This window comes from Lagopus muta, chromosome 3 (genome assembly GCF_023343835.1).
Source record: "Lagopus muta isolate bLagMut1 chromosome 3, bLagMut1 primary, whole genome shotgun sequence".
Classification (NCBI taxonomy): Eukaryota; Metazoa; Chordata; class Aves; order Galliformes; family Phasianidae; genus Lagopus; species Lagopus muta.
In genome coordinates, this window is record NC_064435.1 from 29,956,481 (window position 1) to 29,977,665 (window position 21,185).

The following is a 21,185-nucleotide window of genomic DNA, read 5'->3' on the forward strand; positions in this document are numbered from 1 at the left end:
GGGTTATAGGTTTATGGTGTTCTTGAGTTACAGCTGAAGGAACAAAGGGGGGGGGGGTGGGGGGGAGGACACAGGCAGGAATTGCAAGAGGAGAGTCCACATTTTTCAGGGTTTCTTCTGTCACTGTTTACTGTCCTTCCCAACGTTTTAAATCTCCTCTCTCTTTCTCACTCTTTCCCTTTCTCTCTCCCTAAAAATAGTAAGCTGTCGGGGGGGGGTGGGGGGGGGGGCGATAGGGGGGGAGAGGGGGAAAAAAAAAAAAAAAAGGCACTACGGGATGTTAACAGTTTAGAAGAAACCCGGGGATCGCCACGTAGCTAGGAAAAATCGAAGAAGGTTAATTCCGGGAGGCAGCAGCAGCAGGTTTGTGGGATGTGATAAGAGCGGAGCGCGGCGCGGGTTGGGGGAGGCGGCCGAGGGGGACCTGGACCCGCGCGGCTGCGGTGCGGAGCGGAGCGGTGCGGTGCGGGCCGGCGGGCGGACTCCACGCGGTGCGTCCCGGCCCGGCCCGGCCCGGCCCAGAGCAGCGCGGCGCGGCTCCCGCTCCCCTCTCTCCTCCCTCTCTCGCTCAGCTGATCGCCCCCGAAGACTTCTCTCCTAACCTCTCAGCTCCACTCCTCCGGGCTCAGCGGACCCCCCGCCCACCCTCTCCGAACTTCTCCTGCAGGCACCGTTACACCACGTTTGGGGATATATATTTTTTTTTTTGATTTTTTTTTTTTTTTTGATTTTTTTTTTCCGAGGCTCCTGTTGAAACCACAAAAGCTCTGATAATGACGTTACGTTTCAAAGAGAGGAAAGGGGGAGAAAAATCATAAAGAGCCCAAACAAAACAGCCGGCTCTGTCCTCCTGCCACCTCCAGCTCAGCCCCAAGGAAAACTTATTGGCCTGGCCAAGGGGAGCTGGTGCGGGCCGGAGCCCGACACTGACCATTCTGTGATAGACAAAGAGATCCCAGCCCGGAGCGGGCTCTATTACACCGCGTCTCTCCGCCAAGCTCATTTCACTCCCTAAATCTGCGCTGCGGACATACAGGGGCACTGGATCTGCATAATTACAGCCGCAGCCGCTCCCCTTTTTAATAAAGCGACATAATTCTCTAATAAACGTCCCCTTCCCCCCACCTCCTCCTCTCCCCAGACCCCAGCCCAAGGGAAAGGGGATCCGTGTCTTTTGACTGCGTTCCCTAAGTCTATAGATGAGCTCAGTTTGAAACGAGGTATTACAAGATTGCAGCGTTACAGACCCTTTATCTGAGGCACAGACACTTTCAGATCCCCAGCCCCCACCGCCTCTCCTTTTTGTTGTCTCTTCTCCTCCCGGGGGCTATTTGACAAAGGCACTGTGTTAACTAACATTTTTGTTTAACTCAGCAACTTCTTTTCAAAACATACTTAAACCTGATAGCAATCTCTTGTACTTTTTTTTTTTTTTTTTTTTTTTTTTTTTCCTTTTCCTTCCCCAAGATGAAATTGACTCTGAACCCAAGGCGTTTGACTCTTATTAATTATTTCTTTCTTTGCAGGTATCACTTATACAAATCTATTGTTAATACCCCCCCACCACCCCCCTCCCATCCCCCCAAATAAACCAAACACATTCCGGTACACACTATAAGGGAACTATAAGGGGGGGAGGGGGTGGTAAGGGGGGGTGGAGGGAGGGCAGAGGAAAAGCGACCCCAAATCCCCTCTCCGATTCCTAGAAAGTTTTGTTCGCAAAAGAAATAAACTAGCAACAATACACCGCGGTACGATCCTGCCCCTGCTGCCCCACGTTTGGCATTCACCTCCCGCAAGTGCGCCCAACGAGCGGTCACCTAAGACAAAAAATCACACCCGAGCATAGCACAGACACCTCGATAACATTCTGAACTAAATAGTGCCGGTCCCGTTTGGCTTTTTTTTTTTCTTTCTTTCTTTTTCTTTTTTCTTTTTTTTTTTTTTTTTTTTTTTTTTTTTTTTTTCCTGCTGTTGTTATTTTGGCTGCAGCCGCACAAAACGCACACCCGGACGTTACTATAAATAAAAGCCTCCCAGGTCTGAGCCTGTTGCCGGCGCTTCCTCCGCAGCCTTAACAGCCCTTTTTCAGCTCCTTTCTTGGGCAGATCGCGGGGATTAAATGCCCTGAACCTGAGCTCCTGGCCTTGGATGGGAAGGGAAAGAAAAAGGGAGAGGGAGAGAGAGAAAGGAGAGGGTGAAGGAGCCAGGCGCCCTCTGGGCTTTCAGAGGTCAGCGCTTTGACAGCGCTCTGACCTCCCTCCCCTCCCGGCAACCACCCCAGTGTTTATAAACAAAAACAGTCAGGACTGGCCCCAAACAATAGCAATTCACCAACTTCACAGGCACTTCGCTCGCTCTTATGCAAATCGAGGAAAACGACCGCTTACCGCCGCGCTCCCCCCCATCCCCTTCAGAAAGCCCAAGAGCATATTTCCAGCGGTGATATATCCAAGGGAAAAATTTTACATTCTCTCCTGGAAAAGGACAAAAAGGGACTTCAGAAAGCAAACGGTTCGGGTAGAAAGGCAGACAAAAAGCGAGAAAAAGCCAATAAAACTGCCGATCTTACTGCAGAAAGAGGAAAGTTATGAAATATTTATATCTAAACCCAACAATCCACCCTGCCAATAAAGCAGGAATCTTTGTTGTGCAGACAATATGCTAAACTACCTCTGCGACAAACAGCGATTATAAAGCAACCAGCAAAAGTTATTTTCGCCCAAGGAGCCAAGTTTTCAAAGAAAACGTGTGGATTTTACAGCTAAATAAAAGCCACCACCTCTGTGTTATCCGTAAAAACTACACATAAATTAAAAGCACCGTTAAAAGAAAAGAAATCCTTCCAGCCAGCAAGCAGCACATCTGATCTGACTTACAAAAAAAAAGTATAATTAAAACCACCTTTAATTACAAAAAGCAGCGAGTGAAAGCTAAATGAATCAATGCCTTTTCCCCAAAATGTTGTCCGCCAAGGTACAGCACTGACAGTCCTATAGTCCTGCATTAAAGCGTAACTGAAACTCTACAGTTCAGGAATTGATTACGCGATAAGGAAAAAAAAAAAAAAAAAAAGAAAAAGAAAAAAAAAGAAAGAAAAAAAAAAAAAAAAAAAAAGAAAGGGAAAAAAATAAAAGAGCTCCTAATGATTTTTCAAACTTTTGTTTAAAAATGATGAAGATCAGAAAAGGTTGGAGGAAAAGTTAAAGGAAATGTACCTCAAGAGAAAAAAGACCATCTCCTTTTCTTCTTTGTCTATCAGTCTCCAGTTAAAGCATATGGAAAATGTTTTCAAAATGCCTAGATTTGGCACATTGTCATTGCAAAGAGAGGAGCGCAGTGATGCTGTTATAGAAAATGGGAAATAAATTCAGGATTGGGTGCTGCCTCCTTCAATGCGGATTTATCTAAGTTTAATTTAATATTCCGCAATCACTGTATGATCGCATATAATTCACCAAGATTTTTAAGGGCTTTGCCTAAATACGCTGACCACAGGCACAAAGTAATTTATACAGATGATTTCCTCCTTTTATTCGCGTTTATTTTTCTCATTAGAAACACTTTAAATTGCAACAGTAAATAATAGAAATGATGGAATATTAGGTTTGGGGGGAACAGACGCCCAGAGAAGGTATTAGCTTTATTAAAATCATTCTGAACGTAAAATCAAAAAGCACAAAATGGTTGTTTGTAAAACACTAAACCTTTAATCGATTTATTGGCATTCTGATCGATTAGATAAACGGAAATCTATGGCAAACATAAAAGCATTTAAAATATTTTCCTCTCATTTATAAACAAAACTTTTCTTTTCAGTAGAAAAAAAAAATGATTATCAAACGACTAACAGGAAATTCTTCAGATATCAAATTACGATAATAAAATTATTTCCACATGGAAAGGGATAATGACAATGATGATAGTAATTATAATAATGAATAATTCAACAGCCCTTTGACATATATGGAAGAGCCTGGTTCAAAAACAGCTTTTGAAGGGGGCTACTTTTAGGGGATTTTTTTTTTTTTTTTTTAATAAAATTGAGTTTGGAGGCTGAGATGCTCAAATCAAGTGACAGTTTGGGTGCAGCTGCTCGAGTTGCGTTAATTCTTTTCTGTATTTTTCAGGCGGGAGAGCTCACTTTGACATCAGCCTCTAAATTAAGTTACCGCTTATTAGCACAAAATAAGTATGTAAATACCTATGATACTCCTGAAACGGGGAGACCAAACGGGCGCCTCCACGCCAAGGCGTGGGGATGGGGACCCTGAACCTTTTAATTTAAGCGGCTCGCCTGGCTTGCAGTGCACTTCCCAGATTACAGCAAAATTCTGCGAGCAATAATGTATTTGAGCATTTAAGTGAAAGAACACAATTTATTTAGGGGTGGAGGGTGAGAAGCTGCAAGCCGGAGAAATGCAGCAATCAGAGCTTGTGGCATTCTGGCTGCGCGAAGAGGAAGTGTTGCTGTAACGGGTATTATGTTTATTTGATAAAGAAAATCAATGAAAGTGGCTGTAAAGTAGTTAGTGAGGCGTGTGTTTGGGACTCGGGTTGAATAGTGACTCCAGCGGGCTGGTCGATGAGCTCTAAGAGCTCTGGAAATCCAACCTAACCCTCGGAGTGAGCTCTCTCATTCAGCGCTGCACCTTCCCCGGGCTGGGAGCTTTCAGCCCTTGTCTCCTCCCTCTGCCTCCTTCTCTCTCTCCCCACATCCCTCCCTCCGTCCCTCCTTCCCTCTCCCCCACTTTTCCGCTCCTGCCTTCTTTCTCCCCATCCGCTCCCACCATTCCCTCTCCCTCTCCCAGGTTGATTTGTTCTTCCCAATCTTTCCCTTCTACTGGCTCCCACACTTTCAGGCTCTCTCCCCATCTCTGCCGTGGCTGTTTCCTCCCCATCCAGCCTCTCCTCGAAGTTTCCCTGCGCTCTCAGAGCCTTTCTCCTCCCCTAATTCCCTCCCTATCCTCTCAGGTCTCCGTCTGTCTAAGTTCTCTCCCAGCCCTTTTCACGTCTGTCCTCACCAGCTAAATTCACCTCTTATTTTGGATTGGCTCCCCCGGCCATGTGCTATCTTAGTAATTATCCCTGCTCATTTCCCCCTCGCACGCCCATGCCGGGGAGATGAGCGCACCGCTCTCTTTCCTCACTTGGGATATTTTAAACATTGGCTCATCTTCAGCGCTGTTCGATTCGAGACCTTCTGCAGCTCTTTCCCCCTCTTCTCCCGCTAATCTTCATTCCCTCTAATTTACCACAGAAATGTTTCTCCTCCTCCTTTTCATTTCCTACTTTACAATTTCCTTTGGGGTTTCTAAATAAGAGTGAGTCCTTTGCGTTTCCCTACCCCCATGTCTTTCACTGTTTCTCCTCAGCTATTTTATTTACCCGGTTGCCAGAGGAATATTTCTTTCCCTAACAAGTTTATCTCCCTGTCCTTCTGCCCCAGTCCATTAAAAAAAGAAAAGAAAAGAAAAAAAAAAAAAAAAAAAAAAAAAAAAGGAGAGAGAGAGAGAGAGAGAAAGGAAGAAGTAGAGCTTGTGGCTCTTTTCCTGCGAAGTAACTTGGTTTCAAACTTCTGGTTTGGATTATATGTCATTATCTATTTTCCCTTATCACATCCCCCGTTGCCCTCCCCGCCCCCCCTTCGCTAATAACATCTTTAGTGTGGTCAATGTTAAATACGGCAGAGGCGCTTCCTCCGCGGCTCTCTGCTGGAATTCATTACTCGCCCCTCTCTTCCCACCGCGCTCTCTCTGCGGGGCCCGGCGCGACCCCGCGGAGCCCCCACCGCAACCTCTGCTGCCTCGGGGATGCGCGGCGGCCGCTCCGCTTCCCGCTGCCGCGCCCCCGTCCCCGCCCGCGGCCGCCGGGCAGCGCCCCCGAGCCGCGCACACAGCGCTATGGCAACCCGCCTCCCGCCGTGCGGAGACTGGCCGCGGCCGTGCGCTCCCGCGGGGCCCAGGCGCGGCGGAGCGGCGACGCCTCAGGCTGGGGCGGCCCGCAGAGGGGGAGGCGGAGGAGGGGAAGCCCGGCTCGACCCCTCCACCCCCCGGCCTGGCAGGTGCGCCGGGAGATGCGCGCCCTGCGCAGCGGCTCCGCGCTGGAGGGCGCAACCTGTCCAGCGGTGCGTGCCTTTCAGTGGAGTCCTCTCTGCGGGGAGAGGTCACCTCCCGGGCCTTCTACCTGCCACCGTTTGTCTGTGGAGTGGGTGTGCTGAGGAGACTGTTTTGCCTTTTTTTTTTTTTCCTCCCTTTTTTTCCCCCCTTTTGGTCCTTTTCCCTTATTGTGCCGTGATTCTGTGGAGTGAGATCTAGATGAAGGGTCCTCTCTGGCCGAGCCACTCATGTGCTCCCAGCTATGACATATGCCATGTGTGTATTGCCTTTGTATGGCCCTGGTTGGGCCACATGCCCCTAGCCTGCTGTTTATTGCAGGATTTGCTTTCTGTGTTTGTAGTGAATAGTGGAATAAAAAAAGCATTGCAAAGGGTACCACAAGAGCTGATGTCTCAGGCCTGCTCTGGGTTTTAAATAAACCTTAATCTGGGGAAATGGTTGTTCCAGGTTACAAGTCCCTATTCTCTCCTTTGTTTGATTATTTGGGTTCTGTTTTGTTCTTGTGATAGTTCTTTTTAGAGGAAGAAATTCACTTTATTAATTTCATCCATGTTCGCTGAAACATTTTCACTGTATTATGTATGGTATTGCATGTTTAGAGTCCCTTTTCCTCTATGGGTTAGATGCACGAAGTGAACAGAACGGGCCCCATTCTGCCAGTCACTTCTCTGTGAGTGAACCCAGGGCTGCTGCCGTGTCCCTGCGGTCAGGGCTGCTGTGTCCCGTGTCTTATGCAGTGGTTCACCTGCTATGGGCACCTATGGGGATACTCAAACCAAAATGTGTCTGCAGCTGTTGTCCCCCCAGCTCATACAATTCTGGCTTACTAAAAGCACCCTGCACAATTTGCGAGCTGAGCTCTGATAGCGATAACTTTCTGCTTTGCTTAAAAGTGCTTCAGAGAGGAACGATAGCTTTAGTTTATACGTTGCACAGTACCAACATAAGCATAGAATGGAAATGAATATCTGATACTTCCAGACAAAATGCAGTCCACAAACAAGGCAAACAATACCATCCCAAAGTCCTATTAACTAAAAAGCCAATGCAGAAGCATACATTTTACAAATATTTGCCCAGGAACTTAGACTGTTAAATTCTGTCAATATCACCATCACCCCTGGAATTATTGCTCACCTATATCCACAGTGACCCCAAATTGTCAGAGAGAAAGCCTGCCAGCTGTAAATCCACACGGGGCTACAGCGGGATTGCAATTTATTATAAAGCAGAAATGTTACTGAAGGGAAAATTGGTGCCTATTCCCCAGCCCGCACCTGAAAGGCACACTTTCCAGAAATAAAGGATCTTCCAGAGGATTGTTTAACGTTTCTTATGAGATAGTGTCATTGTATTAGGCAGATTATGTTTGTTCCATATTCCTTTTAACCCACTACGAATGGCTTTTTACATTTTGTTTCAAAATGAAAGGGACTACTGAAATTCAACAGCACCTTGAACTAATTGAAATCCGTACCCATACGGCAGACCTTGTGTGTGAAACTGTATTACAGAATAGTTGAGATAGGGAAATTCCTTTCTCTTCTTCCGAAAATGGTCTAGGGTGTAATAACCTCCTTTTTCTCACTGACACGTCTCTGATTCCAAATGAGTGCAGAAGTATTTCTGATATAATTCAGGAGAGGAAATGAAGGACAAACAGCAAACTAAATTTAAAAGTGCGTTTTGATAATTCGGAAGGGAAATATGAAATAGGTGCGTTTCTGGGAATAGCTTGTATACGACATGGAAAGAGCTTATTTTAAACAAGTGTGTCTGTGCATTCCTTCGGAGGACAGTGTGTATGCTGTAGTCAGAGGCATTGGTTTTTCATCTTTTGGTCTAATAATTTTCAACAGAAAATTGTTGTAATATGAAGTGTACATAAATTCAAAGAACACCTGAAATGTATTCATAAAGGTAAAATCCATGTCAATGTCTAAAATGCCATTGATAATGAAGAAGTATCTGTTAAAGATATAATTGTAAAAAATAGGTAAAACATATCAACATTTATTCCCCAGTAAGTGTATATATATCTATACTGTTGCTAATCTGTGTACAAAACGGGGAGCACTTTTCCTTTTCTGCTCATTTCTGGTGCCAGTGTTAATAACAAAGACAGGAAGCACATTCCACTCTTTTATCCATGAAATCCTGTAAAATCATCTCTTCTCAGAGACATCTTTGGAAATTAATCAGAGTTTCAGCAAACACTTATTTTAAAACTGGACAGATATGTCATTTTCCTCTTTCTTTTTCGGTAGATGGTTGTAAGTGCTGACTGATGTGAGGCTCATCTGTAAAAAGACTGAAATAGAAGAAAAGAGCTAGAATGTTACAAGACAGCAAATACATATTTTTATACACGTGCTAACCATTTGGATTTTCTTTTAATTGGAAGCGTTCATAAATTATAAAATCCCACTGGAGTCAGTTAATAACAAAGTTAACTACCGACAGGTAAAACGCTGTTTTCTGAGTGAGATCCTCTTCAGCCACACAGGCACTTCACATCTCTTTTGATAGCATAACATTATCCAAACTTTTACTTGGGGAATACTGTAAAAATAATGCATACCTGTGTATCTGTGTGTGTGCATTCACGAACACATAGAAATATTCACCTGTCCCCTGTTCACACAAAACTGTTTGTCTATTGCTGTCTATTTAGATGCATGCAGAGGTGTGCTCAGTTTTTGGCTCTGGCACCGTAATTAAGGTAGCAAGATTCAGACGTGTTTTAATGCTGAACTTTCAAAATTTAACATTAAAGTTCCTGGTTCATCTACAACAGGATGGATACTGTGTTTATAGAGTTCATTCTTGACCTTACCTGAGTAAGTACTTTAACTTAAAGTATGAGATGCACCTAGAGGGGTAATACATTGAGTTTAATAGGAAGACAGTTAATAACCTTTTTTCATCCTCATGCACTATCAATCATGGCTGTCACCAGTCTGCTGAATCAAAGCAAAAGTGTTCTTCACAGATGACTGATTAGAAACGCAAAATCACAAGATCCATCTTCATGGTCACTTTTATTATAGTCATTTTTAAACTGACAGCAACCTGCTCAGTTTCAGCAGACTGGGCATCACAAATAGTGTCACTCAGTGCAGCTAAGCATGAGAAGATGTTGGCTGGATTATACTTAAAAATAATTAGGCCCAAAGCCTTTTGTGGTAGCAAGAAAAAGGATTTTCTTGGTTCCAGCCCCATCTTTTCAACACCCGTAGTAGCCTGTTTTTTGTTTTTCTTTCTTTCTTTTCTTTTCTTTCTTTCTTTTTTTTTTTTTTTTTTTTTTTGTACAGTGGTTTAATATTGAAAAATATTTTCGCCCCTTTGCTTTTTTGGGAATTAATCAATTTTTGGTATCCTTGAATACAATACCTTTTAAACCTTGAAAAAAATATCTTTGCTGCTAATGCAAACAGTTTTGGTAGAACCACCATTAAGTGTAGGATTAACATTATGTGCTGCTATCTGTATCATGGTGAGCTGTTGGTTTCCAAGCTTCCGAGCAATATTGCAAAAGCTAATTGTCTTGTTAACTAGATTTGTTTCAATAATGCTGTCCCCATTCAGATAAGCCAGTGAACAATTAAACAGTTAAAGGTTATTTATAAACTAAATAGGCTCCAGAAAATTTTAAATCAAAATGGTGTAGGGCAGAGGGAGAGAGAAACAGAGAGAGAGAGACAGCTCAAGGGAACACAAACACTGCAAGTTGTGCTCTGCTGTAGCGTTACTGAAGTGCATTGAAATGTATTCAGTAATATTGAAAGATTAAAGGATTTTTTTTCAATTTTTATTTTTTTTAGAATTATGGCAGATACTGAGCTCGCATCATGGCTTCGAGTTTTAAAATTTGCTAAGGTAAATTGTGTATGTCACCACCAACTCCAAAAAGTGCTATTTTTTTTTTTTTTTTTTTCTGCAGAAGGATTTGTTCCTTAATGTTTATTAAAACCATTCACTATGCTTAATGCTTCTTAAGCTAGGTGAGAAAACAATACATTCTGATTTGAACTTTTGGTTTAAGGACTGATGGATTGACAAGACAGCCACGACTAATTGCTGAATTAGGAGGAAGCTAAGTAGCCCCCTCAAAACACTTCAATATCTTTTTCTTTTTTTTTTTTTAATTAAATTCCATTTCACATTGTGAATGCAAAACAACACGTTATAGCAGCTGAGCATCATTTTAGAATTACCTTTAGAATTCCAGTGAAATGGTGCATCAGGTTTGCCATTTAACTGGAAACCCTGAAGAGTTTACAAACATCCAAAGGTTACTGCTAGACCAGATGTGTCAGCCTGTGATTTCTTTAATACAGCTCAAAGGACTTTAAGTCCTGTAAAAGGCTAAAACTTCCCTTTAATTCGCCTTTGCTAAATATGAGCAGCTTCAGTGGGTCACAGTGTTGGACCTCTTTAGCAGAACAACTTGTGGTGCTCCTTCTCACCCTCATCTCTCAAACAGGACAGGACTTTTGTTAGGCTGGGCCTTCCAGAAGACAGTGCTGTTCCTTCCTACCTTCAGACCTCGTTCCTGCTTTTCTCACAAGGCCACATACACACACAGCAGTAGATAGAACCACGCACTACAGCTCACTGACCCACTACTCACCGTACTGCATGTGTTATTAAAACTATGTAACATGAATAGGCACACCACTGCTGGTGCCCAGTTATTTATGCTGAATGTATTTACCCTGAGCTCGTCATGCCAGGAGAATATCTGTAATTAAAGTATCTTTAATAGTTCTGTGATATTTCTACAGACTCCATAAGCAGCTATAAGACGAAAGAAGGAAAGCAGGAAGTTTCATGTCCAGCTGAGATTCACATGCTCTGTAAACAGTTGATGCTTTTTTTTTTTTTTTTTTTTTTTTTCCCAGTTAATGTTTATCTTCAGGATATAATTAGCATTTGATGATACAGTCTCACGTAGAGACTCCATGTTTGTTAAAGTGGTTTTAACATGCATTCTGTTTTCTGATGAAAAATTGATACACTAATGCTGACTGACATCTGTCTAACAATCAAAGGGGCTGAGTATGTCTGAATTTAAATTTATGAGCATTAACCAAAAGATAATCAAGCGGAGAAACTAACAACGGATACTGATATATAACACATTAATGTTTTAATAATGATGCTTGGGGAGAAAGACAACGTTATTTAATTCATCTTTTTTTTTCTCTCTTTTTTTTTTTTTTTTCCTGTTAGGTATTTTTATTAGTATATTCTCAATACAAATAACTAAGGAAAGTTGACTGTAAATTATTCATGTGCACTTTTTTTGTGTGTAGTAAGTACTTATTTTAAAGAAACCCCAAGATTTGAAAATAGAGATAACAAGATAAACAACGAAGTGATATGTTTGTTCAGGCTACAAATACTTCCAAGTTTCAACTAGTATGTTGTCCATTCTCCTCAATATTAAATATTACTTATCTACTTCCTAGGGTTTGTTCAAGCCTCATGGCCATTTTAAGACTGTGTGGAATAGGTGATCAGTACAGCTGAAATTAAGCACATAGTAAATCCATATATCTCCAAAAAGGATTGTAAATTAGATGATCAGTGCTAAGAGAATTTTTCTCCCCCAGTGTCACAGAGAAAGCAGATACAGACAATACTTTTTACAAATATTTTTAATTCCTTAAGAGAACAACTAAGGAAATCTAATTCTGTGAACTTTTGGAAAGTGTATATTATTATACTGTTATTGTACATGCCATACCTTCCAAAAAATGCCCTACTTACTTTATTGCTCATTTTATGCTTATTTACTACATTACTAAGTTGCTTATCTACAATTTCTGTTACATATTAGTATAAAACACAGAGTTTAAAATTCCAGGATTTTTAGAAGCAAGCTTAATAGTATTTCCAACTATAATTCTAACTAGTAATTTTTATTATGATTGAAGCAAGTATTCACATATTTTTTTTCAAGTTCATGCTTTTTTGCAGGAGATGTTACAGTAAAACTATTATTGCATATTTAATTATTTAATGTATTTAAATGTTGCATGAAATTTTCCAAGATATAAAATATTTTATGTAATAAATAGGTAAAGAATTTGCATTTACTTTAGTAATTTGTAATATAATTGGAAAAGAATTGTAGTTAATGGTAGATGCATGTACAGAAGACAGCAGCTGAAGGATAGCACAACTTTGTTTGTTTGTTTAAATAAGTAGATCTATCCAAGTAATTAGACCATAAAGCATCTGGAACAATTCTCTTTCCAATGTCACTTATACTAAACATATCTACACCCATGGAAATTAGCCCCCAAAATCCTCCAGCAGCAAACACGCAGCAGTAGACACAAACGTTAGGAATTCCCATGCCACACCTGCCTTTTTGCTGCCTGAATATGCAGCTATTTTTGTCCTCACTTCATTTTTTTTCCATTTGATTTCTGCAATGTTCCTTGCAGGAGCTTAGAGAAGGCAAAAGGCTTTTCTATGAGTAGCAGGTTGCAATAAATGTGTATATGTGAGTGAGAGTGTGTGTGTACGTGCATACGAAGAAGTATTAGGAGGGTGAGACTGGCCATCTTTCAGCATCTCTCTCCTACCTTGGGCTCAGCACCTCAGCTACTGCTCACAGAGCCTTAAAGGGAAAAGAGCAGGGAGCAGAGGCCATGAGAATTGCTTTTATTTTCTATCCAAATTATCAACATTTAGAATAAAGCCCATTGCCAGACATTGGTATTCTCAGGGGATAATGAAGTAAAAATGTTTACTTTCCCTCCAAAGCATATAGATGAGTATCAGTAAGTCCGGGCAGCTGCTCATTGGATTCTTCATTTTTGCTTTCCCACTTTCTGAAATATCAGTCACATATTATAAAATAAGATTTCTCATTTCTGAAGGATTTTTTTTGTTGTTGTTTTTAGTCTTTATTACCCCAGACTTCTTTTTTGCTTCCTGGAAAAATATAATAGCCATGAATTCTTATAGATCATCCATGAATTTTTCTTTATAAGAACAGAACATTACAGCAAAGGTGCAAACATTTCCTTGCAAAATAGAGTAAAAGCAAATATCTTTTTTTCAAAAATTAAAAGTAATATATATATTATTGTCCAGCTGCCTAAGGATGCACATAGAAACTGTAGTATAAACACTATGTGCTAAAACACACTAAAACATGAGTCTGATACAGTTAGAAAACATCAGGGGAGATATCTCATTTATCAAGTAACAGGTTCAGGGATAAGCACATAAACTTTATTTTTCTTCTACCTCACTTTCAGAGCAGACTAAGAGATAGTCTCGATCATAGTCTTATGGGCTAAAAGGAAAATATTATTTTCATATAAATGTCCAGTGAGGATTTTAGAGCACTGCTGTGGAATGCAAAAGGGGTAAAAAGCATTCCCCAAATTTCCTCATCCTGATGATGAAAGAATACTTTCGGTGTTACAGTAGGGTTTTTTTTTTTTTTTAATATTTGATCTTTCTTTGTAGTTTTTATTCTAACTTAACTGTATTTAGGCTGTTTTCATCTTTGTAAAGCAGTAGGTTTTCCTTCTTTGTAGGCTACTCTCCCATAGTGCATCTTAGTTTAATTCATTCTTAGCAAAAGAAACACCCAGGTTCAATCTGGAGACCTCCTTCCAACATAATTTAGCTAGACCTTTTTTTAGTAAAGGTTTTCTGGTTTTCATTTTCACTTCATATTCTCAAATAAAAGATCCTTTGTTGTCTACCATTTGATTGGCCTTAATGAAAAACACTCCATTTTAACTTAACAGTATTTCCCTTTGAATTTATTATATTTAAGGACACTGTCAAAAATCAAGCATTTAATCTCAGGTTTTTATACTTAAAATTATATTACTATCATATGGCTCAATGAGGTGATGTAAAAGTATATTGAATTGATTTCAAAAAGAAAAGTGAAAAACTAGCTTCATTTTAATATGAAACTAAATACTATAGCTAATGTGCAGATTGGGTATGGTAGTTGACTTTAAAGACTAACATGTGACAGGGTGCCAACAGCTGAATTGTGCAGTATTGACTAAATGAGGTTCACTGATTTGTATTGAGGCTAATATCTTCTTTAAACAATTCCGTGTAAATTGTGCGTATAAAGTCATTGGAAGCTATTTCTCAGGACAGCCTCGCTAGCTAGCTACCTGCTGGAGTGAGGAAGATAATCAATAGAAAGAAATAGAGCTGAGCATGAGACTAGGAAGCTTCAGAGCAGTTAGTGCTGATAAAAGTAGATGATGTCAATATTTGGGAATAACACAACTCAAGGATAACAGACAAAAGAGAAGTGCATATGTTGTAGAGTGTTCAAACAGGGGCAGAATTAATGCATAAGTGGCAGATGTTGCCCCAGGCTGCAAAAGACATTATTTATTCCAGGTATTGTTAAATTCCTAGTGAAACACCACTGCTCAATATAGTATATTAAAATTATATCTAGCAATGAGGAGTCAGGGTATTTTTTACATGGCTAGAAATTCTCAGCTATAAAGAAGCTGATACACTCTATTGATACAGAGCATTTTCCACATTATCTCCTTGACCTCAGAAGAAAGAGCCTCTGTCAAAAATGAGCACTGCAAAATCAGCGTTCAGCGCTCTTTAATTAAATGAGCATTTAGAACCAATATTTAAAGTAGCAACAAAACCAAAATGGAAGAGCATAATTTGGCAGAAATAATATTTTTCCCTGTAAGGATGTAGACATCCTTGAGTGCACTCTCTATGCCCCCCTTTTTGTGTTTAAAGATTACTGAAACAAAAAATTCCCAGTGCTCATTCAGGATTATAATAGGATGAATGCTTTTAGCTGTAGTGTCCTTATTGGTAGTGAAGTATTGGTATATTTTTGCTAATTTAATAGTAGAAATCAGTTTTCCTCTTTCTGTCAGGCGATGAATTTTTGTTCTTCTATGCTGATCTTTCTGTTGATGTATTATGACATAGTCTGTCAACATGAACGGATATGTGAAAGGGAGATTGGGTGACTGAGACATGCAACCTGAATATGGCTTCTCTTGAATTTTAAGCATATTATCGTGTTTGGGTACAGTCAGTATAAAAGTAAGAGTAGTTTTTTTTTCTTTTTCTTTTTTTTTTTTTTTTCCTTCTCTCTATTTTGATGTAGTTTAAGTGAAAGCAAAAGAGGTGGACTTTGACAAAGTCCTAAACGCGGAATAAGTGTGATAACTCCAAAACATATGCACGAGAGCTGAAAAAGCTTTCACGTCTAAGTTAATAGCCCTTTAAAATGAGTGTTTGCACAGCACCAAAGTTTTTGCGTAAGAACCGATTCAGGCTTATCTGATTATTAAATACTGCTTTTAAAGAATTAAATGATTCCACAAGGTTTACATGGTTTTGTTGTCACAGATGTTTTTATTGTTTGGTGTTAGATATCTGGATTACATCAAGTAGGTGATTACTATATCAACTAAAAAGGTCAAGTTCCATACTTTCTGTTTCAAACCATCATAAAGAAACCTTTCTGTAATGACACACATGTCTATACTGTAGATCTCTCCATACTCACTTTAAAAAGGCTTCTATCTGACATATGACTTCCTGTATAAAATTTGTATTGTGGTAATTAATACAATGTTAATATTTAGATGAAAGATAAATACTTGTGAACTCAAATAGTTAATTTTTCCCCTGCACATTTCTCATTAAAATATTGGTATTAATCACTAAATATGCAATTTATAGCACTAAAAGTTACTGCCATTTAGAATGATGTGCTATAAAAACATTAATATACTGCTCTTTTCAGGTTGCTGTTATTTAGTTCTGATATGTACCCTCTTAAAATTATAGTAATATTCTTACTTTAATACTTAATTCCAAATAAATCTTCATTTCAAATAAAGCATGCATTTTGATTTGGGACACAGTGAAAAAATCTTTAAAGATATATACATCAACTAATTTGTTAATCTTGTGCCACTTTCAGCATTTGTCACACATATAGACCAGGAAATTGGCTCCATCTCATTCTACCTCTGTGTTGAATTAAAAACCGCTACTGCAAAGAAGAGCATGATGTGGGGAAAGAATAAATTTAGTTCTTTCTTTAGTAATGCACATATATTTCCATACATTTCACATCCTAAGGGAGCCTGTGAACGCATTCAATAAATACAAAACTGTAAATCCAGGAAAAGGGAATTTTTATATTATAAATTTCACATAGGACTTTAGTCTTAAAAGATCTAAAATTATAAATGTCACTATGCTTTTATTCTTTTGTCAAATACAGGATATGGAAAAAATGAAGGCACTGGTATTGGTCCTTGGTATTTCTGAGAATATTAGATATTTTAGAACAAAAATATATTCAACAACACTTGAAGATTAAGAAAATATTAGGTATGTCCTGCCAAACTAGTTCTACCTTACATATCCTAAAATCAAAATCATATATGTAAGCATTTATACGGAACAATTGACTATCTTCACCTTATATATTAAGGTCAGCAAAAAGAAGAGTTTATGGATAAAGGGCAATAATAAAGAGGTAGCCTTTAAACATGATTAGTTGGTGTCTATTAAAGATGTGTTAAAATGAAATATATACTGCAGATGAAGGAAATTACTAACTCCTACTGGGATGATAGACTTGCTATACGTGTATTTCACTATACCTTTAAAATATTTGCGAATTTGACTGCATTCTGAAGAGACAGAGCAATGTGGGAGATTTATGAGGGTCTGACGGAAATAGGGCTAGGAAAGATTATGGCATACTTGTTTAGAAAAACTGAGAACTGAAGGTTCCTGATTTACACTGACATATATCTAGATGAAACTATAGTTTGCAAATTGCCTAGAGGAGCTATCTTTTATTAAGTGTTTGATGGGTACAAAAATGCACATATCTATTCTAAAACATTCTAGGAATACTGATACTGTATTTGCAAAAGCAATTGTGATGTTTTAAGATTTTCTTAAATATTTTTATTTTTACAGTCACTTTACCAGTCCTGTTCTGACCGCTTGTGCCTGCTGACAGAACCCCATGGCTAGGGAAGTTGTGCTGCCTGATTTGGAATTCTAGGGATAGCGGTGTGCTGAAACACTGGCTGTACTACAGCATTAGGAGAGGTCAAACTGCAGCCTAGTACTTTTTATCTTTTCAAAAGACTACTAACATTTTGGACACAGTCTACATCTCCTCAATTAGAGACGGGAAGGTGGATGTTGTAATTACTGACTTCCAATATTAATGCACTTCCAAAGGCTGTCAAATTTAACACTGAGTAGCAATGTCATTACTTACATTTATTTTGAAATCAGAGAAAGAGTAACAGATAAGGTGTACAGTTTTACCAAGTGCCCTAAGACTTCTTGCACAGAAAGCCTGAAACATTGGTAGGATTTGTCAGCTTCTCAGGTCAACTTCTACTTGTTTCATTCCCACTGACCCCAGGTGGTTGACATGTCTAAGGTGGGTGGCAGGCTGGCTTCACACTATTATTTTCAGTACATTAACTTCCTCTTTCTTTAGGAGCTGTTACATTTTAATCTTATTTTAAATCATTATTATCATACTGGAAATTTGTATGAGTTAGTTCAGTTCTTCTTTCATAACTCACATTTTATTAATGCAATTAAAATTGGTATTTACTGATGCTTCAGGAACAAAATTATAAATTTAAGATCAATTTAACAATGGATTATGTTACACTTTCTAGTTCTGTCAGCATATTTTCAACCGAGGTGAATGCATTATAGAAATATTTGGCAATATTTTACATAATAATCTACCTATTAGGTGGTAAGATTTGTCAAGATCATAGGTACATTGGTTACCAATTATATATAAATAATGTTTTAATTTATTTACTTCTTTTTTTTCACACACAGATGTTGAAACAGTATTCAAATATCAGCACTTTTAAAGATTTCACTGACCTCTAATAATACTCATAACATAATAAACAGTATTTGTTTGCTTTGTAAGATTTTGGTTGCCCACACAGGAAAACAAATTTAAGATCGGACAACTATTTACACTTTCCTTATGGATATATGTTCAGCACACTGACAACTTTACAAAAGTATTTCCACGTTATAGCATAATACAAAGATTTCTACATTTGCGATTAGCAACATGCACTAAGGAATTTTTCAGTAGCTAGCATACTTTTCTTAAATTATTAGCTCATCAGATCAGGGCAAAGATGCCTGGATCTTTCTGAATGTTTGCATAGTGCCTAGCATAACATAATGTGTACTAGAATATAAGGAAATAATTGGCACTTGTTAGTTATAAGCAGCACTTGTTAGCATAGGCCTTCTAGCATGCCAACAAGCAATTAACCTCAGAATCAGTCAATCACCTTTTCCTGGTTAACTCACATTACACTTTGAGGAGAGCTGCCATCTTCTTGTGGAAAAATACATGTAACAGTGCCCTTAACCATGATGTGAGTTCTAGACCAGTGTAGCTTTATTCAAAAGAGTTAGAGCTTTCTAAATAGGAGGGTAATTAAGAAAACTATTTTTCTTCCATGACTGTAAATTAGGAGTAAGTGCACTTAATTCATTGAGACTGCATCTTTGTAAAACTGTGGCACTGAAATCAGAATCAATGTTTTCTTTTTGTACCTAAGAGGTGAAAGTGTAGTACTGTATGTAAGTCAATCAAAGTAATGACGTTGCTTAGCAATGTAAATGCAAAAGAGAAGATTGCTGATGCCAAGAAATTTGCACCCACATATTGCACCTGTCAAAGAAAGGGAGGTTGCATTGCAACTGCAGTGCAGTGTGGAATCAATGCCCTAATTAGTGACTTCATCTCTATTAGACATGTCTGACTTAAGAAAATATCATGAGGTTATTTATCAGATTATCATTACTAAGGGTGGCAAGAGTACCTTTTTTTCATTCTTTTTTTTCTAAGATGTGGCAAATGCCTTCAATTCATTTTTTGGTAGGTATAGCTGACCATAAGAGAGTTTTATGTGTGTTTTCCTCGTATAGATCAGATAGATTGATAGAGATTTAACATGATAATTTTTGCCTATTTATTTAAGAATGGTTATGGTGGATGTGTGGACTTCCGAACTGTGTGGTTTAAGGGAGATCACTTAATTACAATAGCAGGAAGCAGCTTCCATAAATGACAACTTTTTTCTTTTCAAAAGTCCACTGAAATACAGATTTGACACCTGTATGAAGCATTATTTTTAGAAAGAGGGACTGGGACACTTTTTCTCCCTTGACTACCAAAATGACATAAATATCATTTCTTTTACTTTTTCTGTGAATTTTGTGACTTGTGCCTTGGTGTGTGACTGCGATGTGCATTTTTTGTTGACAGATGCGAATAAGATATAGAGTCTTAAACAAAAATGTGCCTGATCCAAAAATATGCAGGATAACTTAAGGAAAAAAAGAAAAAGTGGACTCACTGTATTCCTGGTCATTTCCATGTGGGAATAAACAGATCAACATGGAATAGTATAGGTAAGTGAGTGATGGAAACAAAAAATAAGAAACTTGAGGACTGTAGGATATTTTCACACTGATCTGAAAGACTCCTACATGTTCAATTCCAAATAAATAAGTCTTCCAATTATGAATGGGAATCTTTCCAGATCAGATAAGAAAGCTACAGAGTCGGAGCTTCCTTTTTTTACTTCACAGAAGTTCAGTTACTATTGCTTAACATTCTCCATCTTTCATGGCCAGAATTTCTCTTGGGAATGTTTTAAAAATGAAATCTTTAGGGGTTTTTTTTTTGTTTTGTTTTGTTTTGTTTTGTTTTTGTGTGTGTGTGTGTGCTATTTTCAAATAATCACTGTAGAAATCCTCCTGAGGAATATTCTGGTCTCAAATTGCTTTGCATTGGATTAAGTTAACCTTTCAAATTCTTATTGCTGGTTGGAAATTACCTTAGTGTTGTTACTCACTTTTCAAATAAAATCATAATTATTTATGAAATAGTAGTTTTAAAAAATATATGTACGCTTAAGTAAATCTTTGAATATGTGTTTTCTTTTTCTGAGTATGCTGTAGCTAAAAACTGCAATTTTCATCTTGTCTTGATATTCTGTCCACTTTTCTTGGTCCTAGAATCTATGTCCTCAGAGATGTTCATAAATCAGCATTGTTAGGGAAGAAAATGTATGTAAGGTATAAGAATATGAAACCTTCTCTCATGCCAGTGCAGAAATACAAGAAGTTACTCTATTTACAGCAGAATCATGTCTCAACATGTTTTTGTATTGTTAAGGAAACTTCATGGTGCAACTGTGGTAGAATAAGAATATATATGAAAATCAGGTTTCATTGTATATTGCACATAGTTGACACATGCCACTAGATAGAAAAAAGGTTTTAGGCTATATTTCTTAAAATATTAAGCAGTTTTAAGAGCTCTTAAATCACAGCTGTATTATTGTTAATAAAAAATTTTGGTCAGTAGTCTATGGAAGAACATGAAGAAAATCTAGTAAAAGTATAATCTTGTGAAGTAGAAGAAAGTGTCTTCACTGATGAAGATGAAGAGAGAAAATGTTTGTTTAGATACAAAACATGTTTCCTGGGAGTACTTTTGCTGAAATAGCATTATGGAGCAGAACTATGATGATCATTATTTATTTAGACTTATATTGTTAACTCATAATGTGTTGTGAGCACTGAGAGTTTGTTAATTTTTTTTTCTTGTTTAGAGTAACTGATACATTTTCTCATATTTTTTACTTGTAGATTTACAGAGATAATAAGATATCTCTTTCTTTGTTCTGCCTCGATAACAGTTCTATTGCTTTTTTGCCTAGGGAGCTAGAGAGCAGTCTTGGTCATTTAACTCGTATCTTCGGCATGTCCATGCAGTGCAGCACATTTTTGCCTCTTGATTATTAAAACAGGCCATAAAAATCCATTTTAAATGGTGACTTAAGAAATGCATCCCTGTCAATAAAGTAGAATTTGTAGCCTTAGTCATCTTTGATGATTAAAATATATGGTTGCATAACCTCAATTAGTATTAATTATTTATTCTAAGTGCTTTATTCTGATATTTCTATACTTATA

At 38.4% G+C, this 21,185-nt stretch overlaps 1 long non-coding RNA gene across 1 annotated transcript in view; it reads left to right on the forward strand.

Annotated features, from left to right (window-relative positions):
- LOC125690389 (uncharacterized) overlaps positions 1-21,185 on the forward strand; it is a 31,842-nt gene that overhangs the window by 4,898 nt on the left and 5,759 nt on the right. Inside the window, exon 2 of the long non-coding RNA XR_007375657.1 lies at positions 19,468-19,613. This is a non-coding gene — a long non-coding RNA (uncharacterized LOC125690389). The remainder of the gene's footprint in view (positions 1-19,467; positions 19,614-21,185) is intronic.